The sequence below is a fragment of the Carassius auratus genome, unplaced genomic scaffold (genome assembly GCF_003368295.1).
Source record: "Carassius auratus strain Wakin unplaced genomic scaffold, ASM336829v1 scaf_tig00032276, whole genome shotgun sequence".
NCBI classification, from domain to species: domain Eukaryota; kingdom Metazoa; phylum Chordata; class Actinopteri; order Cypriniformes; family Cyprinidae; genus Carassius; species Carassius auratus.
In genome coordinates this window covers 88,288-107,215 of record NW_020525987.1, presented here as the reverse complement: position 1 = coordinate 107,215, position 18,928 = coordinate 88,288, and the positions used below count along the sequence as shown (strand labels likewise).

General features: G+C 35.3%; 1 pseudogene; it reads right to left on the bottom strand.

The window, feature by feature from the left end:
* LOC113080852 (attractin-like protein 1) overlaps nucleotides 1-18,928 on the bottom strand; it is a 65,234-nt pseudogene that overhangs the window by 23,002 nt on the left and 23,304 nt on the right.

The following is an 18,928-nucleotide window of genomic DNA, read 5'->3' as shown; positions in this document are numbered from 1 at the left end:
GAGCTGTGGTTGACGTATTTTTTTTATTTTTTTTACAGCTAAGAATGCAGGTGTTTGCCAGAGCATTCATCACCTTCACAGAACAATGACACAGAGGTGCTTGTACACTATATGGTGAGGTGTGGCTGTTTATGTTGATCTATTCACATATCTTTATGCTGTACACATTAATGAGCTAGTTTAATCACTGTGTAATTTATAGAGTATGGCTGTATTTGTTCCTTCTCCGGTACAACTGATATCAGCAGACTCCACATGACTTAAACTCCCCCTCCGCCCAAAGTGTCATATTATACAGTGCCATTAGACTAGAAAATGAACGAGATGCCTTTCCAGAGCGACCCTGCATAAAAATGTTTTTTATTGACTTGTTTAAATAGCATGGGATGGATCTCCAAGTCAAAGACTTTATTTGGATTCAGATACGGCCGTAAAAAAGGCTGTCACATTTCTAAATGAAACAAATAAAGAGCAACAAAAAGGGAGAGAAGAAAAGAACACAGACTTTTTATCAAGAGGCTTTACAGCTTGTTGGCTTTTTATCTGCAGGTCTGTTCTTTACACAACTCTCTGTTCAAATTCCCCCAACATGCACTGCAATCGCTCTTTCATTCCAGCCAACAAGAGACAACTGGCAAAGGAAAACATTCTTTTTTTTTACCACTCAAAAGATTTTATTGGTGTTGTCTGCTAAGCGTATCACTATTATGAATGCTCATACTTTGTGTTAAAGGGGTTTTCACACAGTTTTTGTTATGAACATAAAATAATGAGAAAGTAGTCATAATTACTTGTCATGAAGTCATAAATTTCTATGCATTCAGACTTTCTGTCTGGCAATCAATAACACACACACATACATATATATATATATATATATATATACACGCACTTCATCATCATCATAACCATCCTTATAATTAACTACTGTTCAAAAGTTAGGGGAAACATTTTGAAAGAAGTCACCAAGGCTGCATTTATTTGATCAAAAATATAGTAAATTGAGAAATATTATTACAAATTAAAATACCTGTGTTCTTTTTGAACATATTTTAAAACTTAATTCATTCCTGTGATGGCAAAGCTGAATTCTCTAGCATTATTACTCCAGCCTCCAGTATCACATGATCCATAAAATATGCAGTTCTCATATGCAGTTTTGGACTGTTAAAAACTAAATATAATTACTTATATATATTATATTATATTTTATATTAACCCAGGCAAGGGTGAGGTCCACTCTTCCCTGCAGAAGTTGTACAAAATGTAGATGCAGGACAAAATACTAGCACACATTAATAACAGTGCATTAAACAGTGCGGTAACATAAAAGGTTTCAAAAAAAGCCAGTATAAAAGACTCGCATACATGATTTTCACATGAACTCAAACGTGTACATGCATGTTCTTACACATTATGTGTATGTGTGCATTTGTGCATCTGTATGCTTGTCATTTTGACAGGACTGTGGGGACAGGTCTGCTGCAGAGTGTCGGTGGACTGTGCATGCTGCAAAAAGATTTATAGCTAAATTATGATGTGTAAAATGTACTCACATTATAGCAGAGGAAGAGCACTGCCTGGAGCTGCTGTTTCAGCACTTACTCTGAAAGCGATGGACTACACACACTCACACGCAGGCAAATGCGCACACGTACACGTCCGCTCTCTCATAAATATTTCTGCCAAAAGCCATTTATGCCCTGGAACTGACAAAACACACTCACAAACAGGCATACAATGAAAGTAGTCACCAAACCATGTCTAACAAAACTTTTTCATAACGCACACAAACATTAGCAAATATCTGACATGCTTCATTTAGATCCACAATAAAACTTAATGAAGAAAGGAAATAAATATGAAAATAAAGGGAGACAGAAGAGATAAACTGTGTATGAAAACAAACTGTGGAACATAAGTGACAAAACCAGAGGGAAGGCTTTCATAAATCCTCACAAACAGATGTGTGCACGCACACACACACACGACATTAAAGCTGATGGAAGTTTAACCAGTCTTGAAAGGAACAAGGCTCAAATGCAATTTATTCTGAGTTTATGACTGGCTAAAAGTCAAATGTGATAATGCAAAAAGGGTATTTTGGTTTTACTCCTAAATTGACATGATTTAATGTTTGAAAAGTGAAAACTATTCAATATGCCAAACACTTTTATATAATCTATCCACATGCATACTAATTAAAGATTATATATGTATATATATACACATCCTCAAAACTCATTTACTCTTCATTTTGCAAGCACCACACGTGTAAAAATGTACACATGTATACCATTTTCAATAAATGTTTCAATTAATGACTTTAAAATGTTATGTGATATATATTTTTTTTTCATACACCTTCAAAAATTTTGGGGTCCTTCATATTTGTTATTTTAAAAAAACATTTCTCAATACATTTTAGAAGATAATAGTATTTTTTACAAATATCATGATATATTATTCTATAAAAATCAACAGACAGACAGACATAATAGAAAATCATCTGTTTATTTTTTTTTATTATTACTATTAAGGATAAAGGTAACAAAGCACAATATACCATCATTTATCATTCACCACTTGATAAATAATTTAAATTTAATCAGTGATTTCTACAACTTTAACCGCTTATAGATATGACATAATATATATATATATATATATATATATATATATATATATATATATATATATATTACACAAAGATGATTAATAATTATTATTGCTATAAAAAGTGCTGTAAAACATATCTGATCCATAAAGCTAAAAATAAGCATTTTTTTCTCTTTCTCATTCACCAATTTAGATTAAATTAACCCTGAATAACGTTACTCATTCCTGGCTTGTTAGAGGGCTCAGAAGTTATATGGACAAGATAATATAGCCTACATAATGAAGGCACATAATTTATAAGAACTATAATCTACCTCTTAATGTAATATTCCCATGTCTGATTAAAATAATACAATAGGAGTTGAGTCACTTTTATATAAAGCACACAGTTGAAATGGCAGAAGTCACAGATATTCTGAGTAAATTGGTTCCACTCACCTCTATGGGGCAGAAGGTTTTAATTAATGGATAGCAAGGTGAACCTGATGCTGTGCCCCTCATGACCTCCATTGTCAGCTCACAGTGATGAGCCAAATACAGCAGATGCTGCCAGCAGACTGCGTGGAGACATCGCAAAGACTGAGCCACTGTACAGGGACATCAGGAGCTAAAGGACACATACAGTCCCAGTGTACTACACAACTGTTCAAACATATATACACATTTTTATAACATATATACAGCAAGATTAATCAGTTAATAAAATCTTGAACCAATTTTGTTGTGATGTCAATCTATTATCTTTGCAGAGATTATAGCAACTTCAAATGAGATTTCGTATAGGCCATGCATTATTATTAGTAAAAATATATATTGTACTAGTATTAAATTAAACTAGTTATCATAATATATGAGTATTAAATACAATGAAAAAGTGCTCGCTCAGTGAACTTTTATAACATGTAGGTGGACTGAACATTAAAAATAAATAATAAAAAAAAATGTGTTGCTTCAGCTCATTTTAACAACATTCTTTGAACAAGCAGCAACAATTTTTCTTGAGTGTTTAGGCTGCTTTTATTAGGGGTCGCCACAGTAGAATTAATTTAGATATAATTGAAACATAATTGCTAATTATATATTGTTACCGTAAATCAATAATGAAGCAAATATTTACAGGGCTCATTTAACAGGATGCACATGCTCCCATGAAGCATTTCTACAGATATTTATAAAGAACTTCAAGTATGATCCTCTATGAAAGCACCCCAATCACCCCAAACCCAACAGAAGCTTGTACACCACAAACTGGATTTGGCAAAACATGATTAGATGCCACAGTTGTTTTGTTGGGGATGAGGAGCGTGGAAGGAGCCACGCTTTGTGTAAAAGCAGACTGCCGTCTCAAACGATCCTTAAAGAGGGGTGAAATGTACGGAGCGAGAGGCAAAGCAAGGCTCTTTTCCATCTGTGCCTGATGTTAGTTTCCCCTCCTGTCTGCATTATATGACTGCCATGTGCTCGTAGAGTGATGTTAGCAGTGCTGACACATGGGAGATCTTGATGCCATGAGTGAATGATTAACAAAAATAATACTTGACAATTTAGGACAGAAATATGCATACTATACATACACAGATATGCTGGTCTTCATGTACCCATCCACAGTTCCTATTAAATATGAGTTCATGTGTGGCATCGAGCAGGCACAGATGGCTTAGTAAAGTGAATCATCGTCAGTGAGTGAGGTTTGTTAGAAATGAATGGCGGACTACTAGCATGTTTTAAAGAGGATTCGTGCAAACGTATACAGGAAAAGACAATAAAGGGAGAATGAGAGAGAGCTACACTAAATCCCTCTTTGGTTCTATCAATAATGTTCAAATATTCTTAAAGGGTTAGTGAAAAAATGAAAATTAGGCTGCATTTTACTCACCCCCGAGGCATCCTAGGTGTATATGACTTTTTTTCTTTCAGAAGAATCCAGTCGGAGTTATATAAAAATTGTCTTTGATCTTTCAGGCTCTATCATTGCAGTCAGTGGGTGTTGCATTGCTTCAGTCCAAAAGACGTAAAATAAAAAGCTCCCTTCCATTAAAAAAAAAAAAAAAAAGTCTCACACGGATCCTTGGGGGCGGCTCGCAGACTCGATGTGTTCTTTTATGAAAAATATTCATATTCAAAACGTTATAATCACTTAAATCTAGCTTGCAGTAACAGTTGTACAAAGAAGCAGTTCCGGGAGCATGACGTAAGAGGTCAGCATTGTGCTTGCATCAGTGAGTCTCGTGAAAACCAATTTTTGTTTACAGGATCAAAAGAAGCAAAGTTTCCTTACTTTAGCAAAGGAGGAACAATCTTATCTTGTCTTATATCGAAATCCTCGGTCAATCTTCTTTACAAATCCTTGTTTTGTACTTCTAATTAGTGACCATATTGTTTTGTTTTGATCTCTCTGCTGCGTTTTCGGATGCATTACCTCTGAGTGACATATGCACGCCATTCCCCCAGAGATGCTTCCATGTACATCAGTGAGCACAAGCTAGATTCAAGTGATTATTACGTATTGAATAAGGTAAACTGAAACGTGGACTCACTACAGGTCTTAGTTCAACCCCCGGAGCCATGTGAGACACTTTTTATTTACAGAAGGGCACTTTTTATTTGAAGCAATGCAACACCTGCTAACTGCAATGATAGAGCTTGAAAGATTAAAGACAGTTTTTAATGTAACAGACTGTATTCATCTGAAAGAAGAAAGTCATATACACCTAAGGGGGTGAGCAAAATGTAGCCTAATTTAAATTTTTGGATGAACTTACCCTTTAAAGGGCTCATGGACTATAAAATCAAAGTTCACTTGATCTTTTGACATAAGAGGCCATTGTACTAGAAAAACATCTGGTAAGTTTCAGAACTCAAAACTTTCTTATAGCTTCTTCTGAAGCCAATCTGCCAAAATGACTGAATGTGAAACTTTGTGACGTAATAGTGTGGCTTCTTCCTCCGCAGAAGATGATCAACTCCCACTTCTACATCACTGCCTGTTTTTAACCTAAATCACAGCAGGGCCCATCTATGAAGGCTGTAGGCTGCCAAACATACACAACTGTAAGCCAACCATAACAGTGGGAGTTTACTTCAGAGTAGATGTAAAAATAACATTAGTATCATACAGAAAACATTACATGCGGACCTCAGAGAACAGAACAAAATAACAAAAAAGGCGGTTCATGACCCCTTTAAAATGTTCAGATATATTAAAGCAAACCAGGTTTGAAAAGGCTCAAATAAGGATTGAGGATGAGGAGATATCACAAACTCCAGAGGAATAAGAGTGGATAAACAGCTGCTTATTTACCTGTAGCATTGCAATTAGCGGAACTATTTAACATGCACCTCCCAAATGTTCATTATAACTTCATTATATACTGTCATACTAGTTCCACCAGCTTCACAATCATTAGGGAACCTTCGTCAGACACTATGATTAGTTGGAGTGCTTTCAATTATCTTGTTACCGAGGCAACAATTTTACAAAGCTAAAACAGATTTAAATGGATTTTAATCTATTATTAGAGGTTCATGTTTTTATAATCTATGAACAAATGATTCAACTTTTTCTGTGGTTTAGCTTGAAATTAGGTTGATGAACTTGCCAGATAGCTCACCCAAATAAAAAAAAAATAAAATAAAAAACATCCTAGTAATTATGAAAATGACGGAGATTGTATGTTGATTAAATGAACACACTATTCCAAAATGTTCATGTTTTCATGCTCCAGGTCCAGCTTTGACTGTCATGTTGGGTGACTGAACAGGTGTGTGTTTTATACCTCAAGCAGAGAATGACTTATACAGGTCAAATAAAGAGAGGGGAAATAAGGGTGTTGTGTGCATGTGTTTGTCCAGTCAGAGGCCAGGAATAACACCGCTGTAGGGTCAATATGACTCTGTCAGGTTCACACACAGACACACACAAAAAAACAAAAAACAGTAAATGTCTACAAACAAGTATATGGATAAACACTACCGTATTGTGAGGCAGTTGGCGATATCCATACCTAGCACAAAATAGCACAATAGTGTAACTGGATCAGGCAAAACGTGCATTGCAAAGATCACTATGGCAATTGCTTATACTTGTAATGGTAAGATGAACAATTGAAAAGCCAAATTACTTTAATGATCAAATTACAAAATCACTCAACATAGAAAGTATGCCAGAAGCACAGTCAAATTTTGCTCCAATACCTTTTTGTAAATTAAAAATAGGGTGAATGGGTCAAATGTAAGATCAATTTTGAGCATTATACAGTAATTTTTGAGTATTTGTGAATCTGTTTGATTCCATTAAATCAGCTCAGAGTTAATTGTATTTGAATTTAACAGATTTTTTTTAATTAATTCTGAATTAACCTAGAATTTAATCATTATCATTTGACAATTGTTATTTTTAAGGTGGAAAATTATCGCTGCTCATCTTGATTTTTTTATGTTTTTAGCATTTTATTTATGTTCATTTGAACACAATTAAATCGTTTACAGTTTCTCATCTGAAAGTAATTAATTCTAAAATAAATCACTCAAACAAATAAACAAAAACACATACTGTACATACACCAAATCCCAGGACTCAGTCTGCCCTCCGTTGTCCCCTAACTAAGTGGGCCATTTGAAAAGGACACATGTCCTCTATCTTCTACAGACGGTTTTCTCTCTCTCATCAAGGGCAGCCGCCATGTCTCATATTTTACCCTGATCTTACTTTGATGGCCTGTCTCTTTTCTCCTTCAGAAAACACACACACACACACACACACAGTGAGAGATATCCATCCAGCCTTCCCTGCTCTCCATCTCTCCTCGTCTAATCTAACACAGATCAGTGGTTTAAACGTATTAATGTATGAGTCGAGGTAAATCTCCTCCATTCACTAACTTTGAAAAATGACACTGCTGGATTAGCGGTGGCCACAATCAGAGCATTAAAGGCACGTGCACATTTACACCAAGACGCAGTCAATAAAGCACTCTTAATCATGGTGATAGTCAACAGGGAGGAATGAAGAGGCAGAGCGTGTTTCCTTGAGAGATGCGGAGGGCCGCACATCTATCAAATCTCCGCTGTGAGCACTGGACTGCTTGTATAGATGAGGAGGTGGGACGGCCGTCAAGTCCAGGATATAAGAAAATGATTGAGAGTGATTTAATGTCACATAATGTTGAGAAAACGCACATCTGTCCGACAGAGAATGATGTTATTACACCAACTTCTTTGCTCCTCTTTCTCTCGCTCCCACCGCAGTTTCATCTCAATGAGTGATGAAGCTTGTATATAAACTCACCGATTGGAAACTGGGAGGAAAGCCACAGTGAAGAGCTAACACGAGTAGCCCACATCAAATCAATACAATTTGCGTCAGGTTGATTACTGCACTCGTAATAAAATATGGCCACAATCACTATTAAAACAAAATAAGATGGGGACACTGGGATATCCTCTGGTTCATCTGGATGCATGCAGACTGTTTATGAATTAACTACTGAATCGATTTCAGTTTGAAATAGTGTGTGGCCACATGTACACCTTAAAGTGGTAGTTTAACAAGTAATGAAAGTTCTCGCATCCTCTACTCACGCCTCAAGCCTTTGCAAACCAATATGATTTTTTTTCTTCCACTAAAAAGGAGTTATTTAGCAGGTTGCCCAGGCTAAACTGGAAAGACTCCCTCATTAGCTTGCCTTGCGCCACCTCAAATTTGCACAGAATTCACACTCCATTTTATGACGATATATGCAAGAACCAGGGGTTAAACTGGAATGGCATTCAAATAAAAATACAAAATATAGTGGCAATCTGTTGGTCAGTCAAGTTTGCCCATGAACGCATACATTTATACAAAATGTTACATATTAGCTTCGCTCTAGTCAGTCTGGTAGAGGCAGGTCCTGTCTAGTGAAATTGCAAAATTAAGAACAAACACAAATGGAACAAAATAATGATACATATCAGGAAAAACGTCACATTTGCATTTACATTTTGCTTTGTTCTTCACATCAAGCTGTGGTTTAAATATTTGGAATGTATGGCATGTTCAAACGAACTCCTTCTGTGGCTTCTGTTTTGATCGTAGCTCGGCATCCATATTTATTATTCACTTTCATTGTATGGAAAACAACATCTGGATATTCTGCTAAATATATGTTGTTTCTCTGAGACTAAATCATGCATGCTTGAAAGAATGAGCAGATTTAGGGAAAAAAAAGAAACTATTCCTTCAAACGCAGATACAAACAAGCATACAAATAGACAGAAACACACTTTTAGACATATCTCATCTTGGCATTTCCCTCCATTTGTGGGGTCTCTATAGTAACCAGGTAGACAGATCTGGCACTGCGTCCCAGTTGTGAGATTCTTGCACTGCTCAGATACACTGCCATTAACACACGTCATGTTCCCGTTACATTGGCATGCTGAAACATACAGTGAGAGGAGTGTGTGTTCATTTGATTGGACCGATTTAACACACAACATCATTTACAGGTTTTGAGCATGTGTGTTTTGAAGTTTATCTGGGCAGGTTATGTTGGCCCAGTGTTTCCTTGCATGGATACTTGTGTCCAATACCCTCTCTCGTCTCTGTCTGCTCAGGCTCCTCATTGGTCCACGGTATGATCCCTCAAAACACTGACCCTGACCTGTGTCTGTAGGGTCCACGCACAGAGCACATGTACGATCACCTGAACAGTTCTGAGCTAGAGAGAGAAGATTTAGATCACTTTTGAATCAATTAGTACATGAAAACTGAAATAAATAAATGGAAATGCTAAATATACTAAAAGTAAAATACAAATATGTTCCATGTGGCACTGAATACTGAAGTGCTGAGAATTCAGATCTGCCTTCTTTAGTGCAATAAACCAGCTGTAATGCTTACCACTGAAGTGTGGATGAAATATGGCATTTAAAGTGATTTTTTTACAGTCAAGCAAACAATTATTTGTTTAGCCTAACAGAAAAGACCACCCACAGAAGCTGTTTTGATGATCTCCAGCAGATACATTTAAAAAAGTCCAGTGACAGTCACTGAAGCTGACAGAGAAAAAGAGGGAGAGACATGAAACAAGAAAAATAAAGGCCTAGAGACCCGAAACATCAGCTTATTTTATCTAAATAACCCAAGACGAAACAAAAAAAAAAAAGAGAATGCAAATGCATTTTCACAGTCTGTCTGTGAAACTCACAAGACTGCCAGATATATATACCTGAGACATTCATGATGCAAAAAAAAGGAAAAATGTTAGCACCTCCTAGAAGCTCCAGCAACTTTTAGTTTATATGAATCTATATCAGTTTTGTTGCAAGCACTGAAATGTGCTTTGTTATAGTATCTGACATTTTAATTTCAAAACAGATCGCGTTTTGTGCCATTACATTATGAATGCATATTCATAGGATGTGTCTGACATTCAAAAGTGCTGGACATTTGAGACACATGGGACGTGTCATATGATTTACATTTTCTTTGCTAGTAGCAGTTTTCTATAACAAAGTTTCCTGAGCCTCTCAGTAATGACCTCCTTTCATTTTTAGACGGAGCAGAAAATGTATGCAGGCATTAGGGACAGAAGCAGCATCCATCAATGTACCCCTTGACCAGTCCCGTCTAATGGGTCCTTAGACAGTGCGAGGGTCAAAAGTGTCTCGGGGTTAATGGCGAGGGCAGATTCTAAGAGATGAGGAGTGTATCATTAAAAGCAGGGCAGAAAGGCACTCTGAGGGAACGACACCTCAGTCGGTGTGATACTCAGAAGTGAACGAAGCTCTCTGAAGTGCCACAGTATTTGACCTATCTTATAATATTCAAAAAGGTGCTGTTTGGAGACATTAGGCGCTTCTAATAAGAAATTTTAAAGATAAAGTTTTATCATGTACATGGAGGCTTTCAAGCTATTTTATTAAATTGAAAATATTGTTCATGTGTGTTCATGTAATAATATTTAAGATTACAATTTATCAGTATTTACAAAATTTATCATTATCAATATAATAACACCAAACCACTGACAGGGTGAACTGAAGCTATTCTCATTACTGAAGGATGTATACAAACATCTTGTATCAATAAATAATACACCACATGGGGAAAAAATGAAGAGATTTGAAAAGTTTTCTGACATATTCTGTAGAAGTTCTGGAGATATTTGCATGTTCTTTTGCATTCTTGATCTAGATTTCCACAGCACACAGATGCGTTAGGTCAACTCTCTACCCAGAAGATCCTCACTCCTCCTGCATTATTCACGATCAGTTTAATCATTCATTTTGCCACGCCATGCATTCAGCACAATCACAGAGGTGTTTCATAATTACAAACACAATTCTCATCTCTTCCTCTCACTCCTTCCTTTCACTTTTTGTGTTTTAGCAAGAGATATGAGTATTATCCTTAACCAAGGACACCTACACATTCATTGCATACCCAAATTCTCAAATGTTGTGTTTTTTTTTTCTTTCTAAAAAGTATCACTTGCTTACACTTAATAAATGCACAGATGGGACTTTACACAGATTCAGTGTGAAGTTTCACAAAAGGTAATTACAAATTAAGTCTAGAAATAAGTCCTTATTATAACGAAGTAAATTGCTAGTGGCACTGGTTCAGATATTAGACTTTATTCTGGGCATTGAGTGAAATCTCCAGAAGCTGTGAGAACTGATTTACCTATGTTTTTTATAACTATATGTGTGGACGTTATTAGCACCATTAATTTATGAATAAGACATCAATGTAACTATTGTTTAATTTCACCAAATGAAACTTTAACAGAAGTATTAACTCTAAATTAAAATCTTAGGGATGTCTGACCTAATGCCAACATGAATACTTGATCTCATGGAAAGGTCTACCTGGGACAAGGATGCCTGTCGAATAGATTGCAGTTTGGATCAACAAGGGTTACACTTTATTTTACAGTTACATCTATAAGTTGCTTATTACTAATAACGATGACTTTTCTCTTGATAAATTCTTAATTTTCTGCGTACATATTAACAGTAAGGTAGTTGTTAAGTTTAGGTATTGGGTATGATTAGGGATGTAGAATAAGGTCATGTAGAATAAGACATTAATGTGCTTAATTAGCACTAATACGTGGCTAATATTCTATTAAAATACACGCTAATAAGCAACTAATATATGTACCCCTAAAATGAAGTGTTACCGCATGCATGACCACATAGATATCAAGGGAGGCACACACCCCCCTCAAAATAATGGGTTTTGCAAAGACTGATTGCAAGTCTTTGGATAAGTGATCTTGAAATGGCCATGTAAAATAAAACAGGTCACTGAAATCAGCCTCTTTAAAACAAGTCACTGTCATTAGCCTCTTTTACACAGATATTCAGATAAATACACGGATAATGTGTCCCGTGATCATTTGATTGTGGTACATTCACACTGTCAGTGCTTTTCTGGAATCTGTGTGTGCTTTCACACACATCCAGTAAAGATCCCATAAAAAACACCTGACATTACAATGTGACATTAAGATGTGATGTGTAATGTGACGTGTTCTGTTTTACTTAAGATGGTGAACGATCTCAGTTTCAGCGCTGAAAGAGAGGTGCTACCTGATCTCTGCTTCATTACAGTTTGCACAGATTTTTTTGCCGTGAACATTGATCTGCCTTCAAAACACCCAGGAAATGAGTCGCATATGGCATTGGTTCTCATTCAGGGACTATACCCAGCAATGTTACTAGGTCCCCAACCTAGGATCGATCCCGGAATCAATCCAGGGACACGTTTGTGTTCACATAGAAGGCACTCCAACAAATTTCCGGGACCAACATGCAGTGTAAAAGGGGCTATCATGTGTCAAAGAGATTTTTATTTTTTTAAGTAGTGAGTATTTTTATTCAGCAAGGGCACATTAACTTTATCAAAAGTGGTGGTAAAAACAATTGTAATGTTAAAAAAAATTCATCAAAGAATCCTAAGAAAAAAAAATTGTGATATAAAATTATTAGAGAGCACAACTATTTTGAACATTGATAATAATAAGAAATGTTTCTTGAGCCCCAAAATCAACATATTAGAATGATTTCTGAAGGATTATGTGACACTGAAGACTGCAGTAGTGGCTGCTGAAAATTCAGCTTTGGCCATCACAGGAGTAAATTGTTGCTGAGAACATTTTTGACAGAAAGGAAAAAAACAAAGAGCTGCTCACCATACAGTTGCCTGAAGAACATTTGCACATTTGTCCGTGTGTTGGACTGAATAATAACAAAGACTTTAGAACATTAAAAAAAAAAAAAAAAAAGACTTCAAACTAATTCGTACTACAACAATACAACACAATGGATGCAGCCGACTTGCAACATGCTGGCGCATTGTACAATATGGTATTTCCATTATCTCAACTTCTGAATTCAAAAGGCTATATTTGCTGAGCATATTGAGCCAGCGAAGAAGTTCGTTTCCATTTTGATTAAGTGCATATTATCGTGCAATCACATTGTTTCTTTATCTCTGTTTGGACCTTTGTTTAAATATGAAAACTACTTTCTCTAATTAAATTATCCTCCATCAAAACAGGTACATCTCTGGGCCTTCACACCAAAGAATCACCCAGTAAAAGCTTTGGCCATGAACTGACTCCGCAATTGACTTCCGTCAGAGAGCTGACCTTAATGATATTTATTCTCTGAAAGATCGCCTCTATGAAATACAACCATCAACATCTAAGTTAACAACGCACTGGAGGCCTTTAGTCCCTGCAGTCCAGACAAAATCAATGTCCAGCACATCCACTGAGAAAGAACAGTAATAACTGTGTAACTCTATAATGGAAAATGGAAGTGGAGGTCATGGTCTCAAAGCCATGAAAGACTTTCCACATCCTGAGACACTACACTCAGGTTTTTGCAGTAGTATTTTTTTCTGAAGAAATATGTTATTAAGCATTATGCCTCTCAGTTGGACTGCATATCCATTTTTCATTCTCATCCCCATTGCATCTGCTCATTTATGCAGCATTACGATTCCTGCTCCAGTGACTCTTAATGCAGAAAGAAAGCATGGCTCCACGCGTCTACAAACTTGCTGATGAGTATACAAGGTAGGTCCAGATCAGCTACTCCTAAAGCTTTTCCGAGATGACTACCATCAGTCATCTCAGATACTTTGGCATGATTCTGTGTTGTTTTGGACCAAGATATCACTTTTGTGTATAGGGATATGTCTCTTAGAAGGAACTAAAGCAGCTGTTAAACCATAAAGTGACTGAGCAGAGATCTGAACAGCCTCAGACACCTTGCTCATCTGACACATGATCTGAACTTCAGAAATAAAAGCACTTAAAAACATCTCAACAACAGAACTTTGTTTACAAGAAACCGAACTGATAAAATTAACAAGTTATATAAAGGAATATTCTCTAGATTTGACAGATTACTGACATCAAATCTGTAAAAATAAAAATAAAATAAAAAAGTATTGTGATTTTCTTTCCACGGAGACAGCCATACCATTATTTTACTAAAAAAAAAAATATATATATACTTTTGGGGGTCAAAGCCTCACATTTCAGGATTTTTTTTTTCCAATTTTTTATTATTTGTATTATTATTATTATTTTTCTGCGCCAAATGTGTCTTTACCTCAGAAACTTCTCAGCATTGCAATTAATGAAAATCTGAATTGAAAAATTAACATGAGTTTTAGTGATTATGGTCAATGAGATATATTTAGGTATTATTATATACTACTGTTATTTATTAATATAAACATTTGTCTAAGTTTCGAAGCAACTATTTCTAAGTTTTTTTTTTTTTTTTTTTTTTTTTTTTATATTATCAATCAAAAAATAATAGTAATATTAATAATAATAGTTCTACAGTTTTGTCAACACTAAAAGATGATAGTTCCAACCATGTATATTACAATCATGATAATGACAGTATCTATTCTTACTGGTCCAAAAAAAAACAACTGAAATGAGCACAATGATTAGGAAAAACATTTTAATAAGACATTAAAAAGAGCAGAATAAACAGAGAACAGAAGAGGACCAGTTGAAATTCATTCTTTATGCTCTTTGTATGTATTTGTGCAACTCTCGTTCAAGGCCTAATTTGTGCTTCCCCTAATCCAGAGTGTTTTAAACAGGTCCAACAGACATACTGCAGCAAAGTACTCAACAGCTCTGCACATATACAAAGTCAAAGAAAGAAAGAAAGAAAGAAAGAAAGAAAGAAAGAAAGAAAGAAAGAAAGAAAGAAAGAAGAAAGAAAGAAAGAAAGAAAGAAAGAAAGAAAGAAAGAAAGAAAGAAAGAAAGAAAGAAAGAAAGAAAGAAAGAAAGAAAGAAAGAAAGAAAGAAAGAAAGAAAGAAAGAAAGAAAGAAAGAAAGAAAGAAAGAAAGAAAGAAAGAAAGAAAGAAAGAAAGAAAGAAAGAAAGAAAGAAAGAAAGAAGAAAGAAAGAAAGAAAGAAAGAAGAAGAAAGAAAGAAAGAAGAAGAGGAAAAAGAAAATTATATAAAAAAACAAATAACTATATGCCCTGGTTTTTACTGGAAATTATCATTTTATAAAATATGTAATTTGTTCAATACATCATATATAGAAAAGAAGATGAAGACACCAAATCACATGTGTCATAAATAAAGCCAAAGGCAGGCCCAGACTATAAAAATCAGTATAAAATCTCCAGAATTCTGTGGAACAGATATTAAACCGTTTATGTTACCAGAGCTAAAAAATACTACACCCAAATTGCTAACAAAAAACATCAAATTAAGACCAAATGTATTTAATAAAAGTCTACTAAAGGAGTAGGGATGTGTAAAACAGTGTGAATGCCAGACGTCCCATTTCTTCAGAACTCAGAGCCAGCGCTGAATCGCCTACAGGTTCATGTTACAAAGGAAAGGTGAAGAAAAACAACAATACACACAACGAAAACTTTTCTCACAGATAGTCCCTCCGTGTTAGCAGTGCAGGGTTTGGCTTTGAGTCTGGCCACCTCAGCTCTTTCCAGGTATACACAAAACCCTGAGTCACTTGGCTCCCCTGGTACCCACTACAGCGTGCTGGCAGTATAGGGAGATGAATATGTCCTCCCACCCCCAGTATGAAACATTTATCTTTCTTAGACCAACCCAGGGAGTTAGTTTCTGCAAGAAAGAAAACGGCCTTGTTCATGTCTTCTTTACATAAAGTACACAACATATAATACAATTCAACATAAATGCATACAAATTTAATTCATACATGCAATGACTTAACTAGACCTCTTCTATGAATAGTTATTATTTCTGGGTTATTTTTTCATTTAGTAAAAAGCCTCGAATGAATGTACAGACTTTAAAAAATTGCTTTTTTTTTTAATTTTTTGAAACCACAAAAGCAGTACTATTATTTGAAAAACAATGTGTTTTTAGAAAATGCGCTAATGCAGGAACATGTTATTTGAAATAAATGCATACATACGGTCATAAAAAAAACTTTCCATTTGCTGGATACTAAAATGTGACTGTGCCACATATCTAACACAAATCATGTTTAAATGCATTAAAATTGCTTTGAAAAGCTTCAATAAGCTTCTATCGGTCTGTGTTCATAAATACTCTGATTATGAACATTAGTGTGAAGAACAGAAAGACATTTGAAGTTAAAACGATAAACAGACTGACATATTTGCAGATGTGATAAATTCAGTGAAATAAAACCAAAGAGTTCATCTTCATAAACTGCTATTTGAACTCAATTTGAACCCGATTTTGCAACATTACAGACCATCCTGTTGGACATTCATTCAGTGCACCTTGACATTTTGATGGCTTATAAACCTGTCTACTGTGCATAAGACATGTTATGGTCTTATAAATATGCCTTTCTTTCTGTCTCTATTTTCTCTCTTCTTTAAGGAAAGGCAAAAGGCCAACCCAGTTTAGCTATAAATTCAAGGCAAACAAACTGAATCTGACATACCCCAACCTTTCAGATTTTCCATTCAATTGAACAACTCCTCTGTGTGAAAAGGTCTTGTGTACTTTGATTAAAAGGTTTAAAAGGTTTAAGATCTCCTGTGAGTTTTTGAGGGAGTGACTGACTGTCTGTGTGAGTGACAGCAAAGACAAAATATAGTGGCAACCAAAAAAAAAACGTGCATGGGAATCTTTTTCACATCAAAGGTGGGTCTTTTAGAAAACTGTGTTAATCTTCAAAGGACAAAAGCTGCTTAAACACAGAAGCTCACGCTGCAATCAGCGAGGGAGCGGATTACAGGGAGAGTCACTCCTTTCCTTTTAATTAACACATGACAAATATTTACAGCACAGGACCGTGGAGACTCCACAGATTTTGTGCAGAATGACTTTTTACTGAAGCCATGAGTAAGGTTTTTTGACGTGTAAAGTTGAATCTTTACTGACACTTAGAAACCAGCCTATACCCGAAACATCTGGACTTGACACACAGAAACTTACCAAATAAAATGTAAATGCTAATGTTTGTTTTACTTGGACAGAAATATCTGTCGGGATATTTGAGGGTGTTTAAATTATCACTTTAAAATGGGCTTCAGAGCAGTGCAAGGCAAATATACTTAAAAACGAAAACTAATTTAGGTAAACAAGTCAAGTGCCCAGACAGAAGCTTAAAAAAATAAAATAAAAAGCTTGCTGTCACCATTATTACTTTATTTTACACACTGCAGCTGGTGTACAGAAATACTGCCATTTCAATACCAAGCCAATGTTATATAAAAAAAAAGAAAAAAAGAGACAAGATATGTTTTCTACATTCTGTAATACCTGTCGTGGCATAGTATTAAGTGAATGTAAACTGGCATTATTACTATAGCTCATCCTTGTATGAGAAATTGTTTTTGATGTTCTTCATGTTTAAATTGTTTTAGAAAATAGCATATTTAATGACTGAATGTAAGAGATGTAAAAAAGGCATTTTTTTTATTCATGAAAAAAACAACTAAATTCAAAAAAAAAGGAGAAAATCTGTCACTGCTTTCAAAACCGGTATCTAGTACCATGAAATTTCACTGGTATGGCACTTACTGGTGACATAACTAATCAGTATACAACATATTGAAAAAAATGGTAACCGCTGACTGTGCTCGAGATTAATAGCAAACTATTACCAAGACAAATCAATGTAAACTAGCTCACAAGCAACAATGGCTAAGCTTGACTCACCTTCTCCAGCAGCTCATCCAGTATGAAGTCCACCTGCCTGGTGGGGTGTCTTATCAACCCCAAACTTTTGAACATCAAGTGTAAATCAAACTACATTTTAAAATTAAGGACCATGCTACAATTTTGTTTGAACTCTGAATAATTAACTGTAAAAATGGTTAACTACAAACACCCACCTCCTCAAATTCCCGAAAAGCAAAACAAAAGGAAAAGCACATGGCCACTGTCAATTATGAAACTACACAACACTAAAAATAAGCATCCCTTCAACTGTGTATTTTAGAAAATGCGGTTGATTATACTTTAAGATAAAGGCTGTTATGTGATAAAGAAAGAAGTATCAGAGTGAAGAAAAAGAACAATAAACACTGGGTTTCTTGACAGGATGCTCAGCCATGAATGGATAAATAGCTCTGTAAACTTGAATAATTACTGCACTTGGAACTGGCCTTCTGGTCAGAATTGTTATTGCTTGGATATGCATATGTCTTTAATACAGAGTTGATGTCCTTTGCAGATAAAGTTGTTCTCCTGTGTTTGTATGTACATGTCCAATTGAGCTATCAGTCAGAAATATGACAGCTGAAAACTTAGTATTTCTGCCACCCAAGAATGTTAATAATACTTTAAACAACTGTATCACTTCTTTCTCTCAAACTAGATCAAATCAAATAAAACAGGTAGATATTTCCTTTGTTTATGTGTCAGAGATGTACAAACTCACATACAATTAAAGGTGCCCAAAAAAAGTAAGACATTTTATAACTTTTCTACCCATTCCAAAACAGCATCCCCCGAAAATCAAAACCCAATCAAAACCGGCAAACCCAATGTCAACAAATCTGAATGCACAAGATGATCACAGGTAGAGAGCACTTGTACCTGGCTGGTGTTCTGCTAAAAAATGTGGACCACTTCCGTATGCCATTTTTCAAAAAGACCGGTGTGAAACTTTGACACTTCCACTACTGTTCAAAAGTTTGGGGTCAGTAAGATTTTTTTCATTTATTTATGTTTTTTTAAGACATCTCATGCTCACCAAGCTTGCATTAAAAATACAGTTAAATTGAAACATTTTGAAATATTAAAATTTTAAAAGACCTGTTTTTTATTTAATACATTTAAAATGTAATTTATTTGT